The sequence below is a fragment of the Perca flavescens genome, chromosome 1 (genome assembly GCF_004354835.1).
Source record: "Perca flavescens isolate YP-PL-M2 chromosome 1, PFLA_1.0, whole genome shotgun sequence".
Lineage (NCBI taxonomy): Eukaryota > Metazoa > Chordata > Actinopteri > Perciformes > Percidae > Perca > Perca flavescens.
This window is the reverse complement of record NC_041331.1, coordinates 10,959,899-10,964,990: the sequence shown is the minus strand read 5'-3', so window position 1 is coordinate 10,964,990 and position 5,092 is coordinate 10,959,899. Positions and strand designations below refer to the sequence as shown.

Here is a 5,092-nt window from a genome sequence, read left to right as displayed (position 1 = left end):
TTAGCTGACTATGCAATTCGCTAAGATAGAGATAAAGGCAGCCTATTATAATGTGTACCAGTACCTCTTGTTGATGTGAAGTTAACTCTTCTGTCTATCCCCACTAAACATTGGACATTGGATAGACGTGCAGATCATGTCTATGGGTCCGTCGGTCCATAACCAATTCTGGACCTATTCGACATCCAAACTAGGTCCACTATTCGGACGTCCAACCATGACCCAACGTGGACGTCATATTGACGTTCAACATTTGATCTTTGAACTGGGTAATTTTTTGGACGTCATTTGGACGTCTATGACAGGTGCAGGAAATTTACGTTGCCGCGACGTATGCAAATGAATGCTTCATCTGCAATTGATCGCGAGTCATTTTGAAGCATCGTCTGGAAATACCTCGCAGCTACGTAGCTAGCTAGTCGGTTAGATGTATTACAAGTTCCTCAGTTGTTCGCGGGTGATTTGGAAGCATCGTTTATTGAGCCTCTGGGCGTCTTGATGGAAATCTAGGCCTATACATCGCAGCATCATATTAACTATGTCGGTACAATTTCATTCAAGTTCCTCACTTGATTGCTGGTCATTTTATAGCATTCGATAAAGAAAGGAAAAAAAGTTGTCACAGTCTATGAAGGGTTAGGATGGAGACTGCTCGTCGCTGCTGTCAAACCACATGGTAAGCATCTTCACGTAATGTTAATACAAATATTTTGACGTTTTCGCATGTGGAAGTTGGTGTTCATCTGACAAATAAAAAGATTTGTTAGTAAGTTACACCATGTCATGGTTTAAAGTAACTTTAGAGCCGTAAGATCGTGCTAATATCGCACTAGCCGTCCTTTTCACATTCATTTAAAATTTAAATATCCGTGCTCTAGCTAGCTAAATGTACTAATCTGACTGAACCTGACTGTACAGTTTATGTTAGCTAGCTAGCTAGCTATGTCTGTTGAGGTAAGTTAATTTACTGGCTGTTGTTCCATAATTTAATGTTAACGTAATTTGGCTAACCATAACGTTAATGTTACACAGGCCAGTAACGTTAGCTAGCTAGCTAAATCATATTTTAAAAAGTTGAAGAGGTTCAGGGGCCGTCTAATGGTAGGCTAACGTTCGTACTTTAACTCCCATTGTGATAAGGTTTTATTTTTACCCTGCTTTGCCAAAATGTAAAATTAGTTTTAGGACATTTTAGTAAGACTGTGGTTCGTTTCTGTACACCCAGCATTAAATCTAGTTAACAATTGTTTTTGAAAACGTGGTTCGGAGTGCCAACAATCATAAAACATCAGTTATTAGATGGCTCCCGTTTTCGTTGGCTAACGTTAGCCTTCAAAACACCCCGATGAACATACCCACCTGTTACCACAAGTTTGTTACTGCTAGCTATATCGCTAACATTGATTACTTCAATAAAAATAATTTTCCTGACAAGCTAGCGTTAGCATAATGTAGTTACTGTCAGGACAGTCAAATTGACCATAAGCCTAGCTAGCTACCGTTACATAAAACTGACATTAGCGGTTTATAATCGGCTTTAACAGGGACTAAACATGTTCGATGGACGTATTTAATCACATTTGACATTAAGATCAATACAATTATCAATATCACAATTAATTTTATTAGTAATTAACTTTTCCGTTTCATGTTTATAGCAAGGGTTTGTTTCACTAGTTATTCCTCATTAAAAAGGTGGTTCTTGCTAAGAATATCATCATCATCTTCTACTAAATGTCAGGAATACACTGTGTTCATTGCAAAATAATAGTTTGCAATACTAAAAATACCGCATCCTTACAAAAGAGCAGTAATTTTTGATAGTAGCTTTCACATAGTGCATCTGTTTTTACGTTGGTATGATGTATAGCCTAGTGGAAGATCACAATACGTGGCCAGGAGTTGTGAGAGAAGGCAATGCAGAGATGAAGGACATCATACCACAATAATAGTTGTGTGTGTGTATAAGCCTGATCAACAAGTAAAAAGAGTCAGATATGTTCTTGCCATATTAGTTTGTTACATGATGCAAATTACACACCTGTAATCAAAATCTATCTAGTATTTGGGGCAGGTGTAGTGCCACTCATGATTTGTTGCTCTATTTTTCAACCCTCTGAGTGTTCAAGGGTTCCTAGACTTTCTCTGTCTACTACATTTTACTTTAATTATTAATTACCTCTGTGTATTAATCTCTTTCAGATAACAGGAAAGAGTTTGAAAACTATGATTTGATGACCACTGCTGAATTGGCCTGCTCAGAGGAAGAGGCACTAATGATTCCAGAAAACAGGAAGCCAAAGAAGAAGACCTACACAGACTTTGAAATGGGTAGGTAATAAACTATTATTAAATCATATCCATATATCAACAGTACATATTTTAACCCTTTGGAAGTACTTAGGTTACATTTTGCATAAAATACTGTATTCAAAATGTAACCCTAACGTGCAGTGAAGGAGAGATACCACACATCCTTCCTGCTGCTGTCAGACTTTATAATCAACACTGCTCCAAGTAGACCACACGCACCATATGTGACAATTTACTCATGTGCAATTATGCAATATCAATAACTCCTCTGTGCAATACTCTGTATACTTAAAGTGCTCATATTATGCTCATTTTCAGGTTCATAATTGTATTTAGAGGTTGTACCAGAATAGGTTTACATGGTTTAATTTTCCTCTTTTCACCCTGTGTGTTGAACTCTCTGTTTTAGCTACAGAGTGAGGCATCTCACTTCTGTTCCATCTTTGTTGGGAGTTGCACATGCTCAGTAGCTAGGTAAGGACTACTAGCCAGTCAGAAGCAGAGTATGAGGGCGTTCCACACTAGCAGCTAGGCGAGCATTATAACGTGTTACAAAGTGACGCATGTTTGTCTCAGAAGTAAAGGCTGGACTACAATAGAGCTGTTTGGAGCAGTTTGTGAACAGTGTTTTCTGTTGGAGATGGTAAGTCCCTTAAGTGGACTTTGGGCTTTTTCACTTTGTAAACCTATAACGTGCACAACAAAGATATATAACACAATAAAGGAAAGAGAAAAAGCCAAAAAGCATAATATGAGCATTTTAACTATTTAACTGCTTTATGCTTGCATTTTTACTGATGCTTTTGTCATTGCACGTTCTATTTGGTGCAGTTTAGGCACCAAAACGACTAGTTAAGTGTAGTAAACAGATCATGGTTTGAATTAAAACTCTAGAGGAACGAAATACGTGTTTTCCTGGGTGAAAGATAATAAATATATCATTATCTTAGTCTAGATTTTGCGGGATTCTTGCCTAACTTTTGGCCGTAGCTGTATCCCTTCTACCGTAAACAGCCCACCTGTTGTGGATTTGGGACTTCATCCAAAATGAAACTGCACTGACTGCAGCTTCCCCTACTGGCCAAATGGCCTTACTGTTCAATTATATTAAAAGGCTTCTGAGGGAAATTTTGCAGAGAATTTATCCATGTTAACAACATTAGGCTTGCCATATTCTTCTTAATGAAACCGGTCTTTTATTCACATCTGCAAAAAAAAAAAAAAAAAAAAAAAAAAAAAACGTACGTTACAATTATTACTCAACCACTTCTTAAAAACAAAGGGAGATGAAACAAAAAAGAAAAAGAAAAAACTTCCATGCATTAAAAGATACTTACTCAAATAACGCACATAACCCAAATCTTTTTTTCTTGCAGCAGTAGCAGCAGCACCGAGGAATCCTACTTTCCTGAGTCCGACACCGAGAGGGCCATCAAGGACTTCCCCGACTGGTAACAGACTGGAGTAGAGGCTGTAGCAGAGATGACCTTTTTTTTTACTGAAATAATTGAGAAAGGCTAAGCAAGTGACAAGTTTTTTTTAACTGAAACAGATTCCGTTGGACATCCTGTTGTGTGCGCAAGCACCTTTTTATTACTACGGGTTTACAGACACATCTCTACTGATTGCGTATCACCTAGAAGCTAATAATTGAGAGACACACCCACCAAACGAGAGAAAACAACTCAAGTTGTTGCACACCGTTCCCAGGAAACGTGCTGTTTTGAGATTGAACATGCCCCAGCTCTTTGATTGAGGGAAGGCCCACAGTCTCAGACTTTAAAAAACACTGGTTTAAGCTTTCAATAGTATTTTTGTACATTAGCCCTTAGTATACACCACAGTAGGCTAATTATCTCAAAATCTAGCTACATGATCAAATGTTTTTTTTATTTTCAGAATAGCTTTTAATGTGTTATAATGTTATAATTTTCTATAATAATTTGAACTTGTGTAAATTGTCTTTGAGTACCCTGAAAAGCGCTTTATAAATTGTACATTGTGCTTGATATGTCTGGTGCCCTTCTGATGCCATTTAGGGCAATTTATTTTTGAATAAAGATGGAAATGGCAATAATGAATTGTGATTTATTTGTATGTGTATAATTGTAGTCCCATGTTTCCAGAGAGTGGAGGACATGTGTTCTGTGCCAGTTAATTTCCCTGTAGCTTTGTTTGGCTCAGCAGCTAGTTTGAACTGGAAATGCATTACACCTTTGTATGTGTCTCCAGTTATCTGCTGCTGAGACAATCAAATGGGGTTTTTGGAAAATGATCTAGTCCCATTTCAGAAGGTGGCATACTAACTGTTCCAGATCATTTCCCAAAAACTCCATTTGATTGGCTCAGCAGATAACTGGAGATGCATACAAAGTTGTAATGCATTTCCTGTTGAAACTAGCTGCTGAGCCAAACAAAGCTACACAGGAAAATTATCACATGGTACAGAAAACATGTCCTCCACCCTCTTGAAACATGGGACTACAGTTATAAAAGTAGTATAAAAACAATGTCTAAAATTAATCTAAATTTGACGTTGAAAAGACGTCCACAAACGACCACATTTGGACTATAAATAGCCCTTACACAGAGGTCCCACAGACGTCAACATTAGACGTGCATTAGAAGTCGAAAAAAGACGTCGCCTGGGGTTACAAAACAACCCCTTCAGTGGACCGAAATTGGACTTCCAAAAATTACATGTGGGTCCCTCATCACGACCAGGCTGTGGATGCTCATGCTCAGCTCAGCTTCCACTTGGTCCTCTACACTCTGGCTA

General features: G+C 38.0%; 1 long non-coding RNA gene across 1 annotated transcript; it reads left to right on the top strand.

The window, feature by feature from the left end:
* The first annotated feature begins 300 nt into the window (after positions 1–300).
* On the top strand, positions 301–4,132 carry LOC114560918 (uncharacterized). Its single transcript, XR_003693278.1, has 3 exons — positions 301–676; positions 2,203–2,335; positions 3,690–4,132. It is a non-coding gene; the product is annotated as an uncharacterized LOC114560918 (long non-coding RNA).
* The last annotated feature ends 960 nt before the right edge of the window (positions 4,133–5,092 follow it).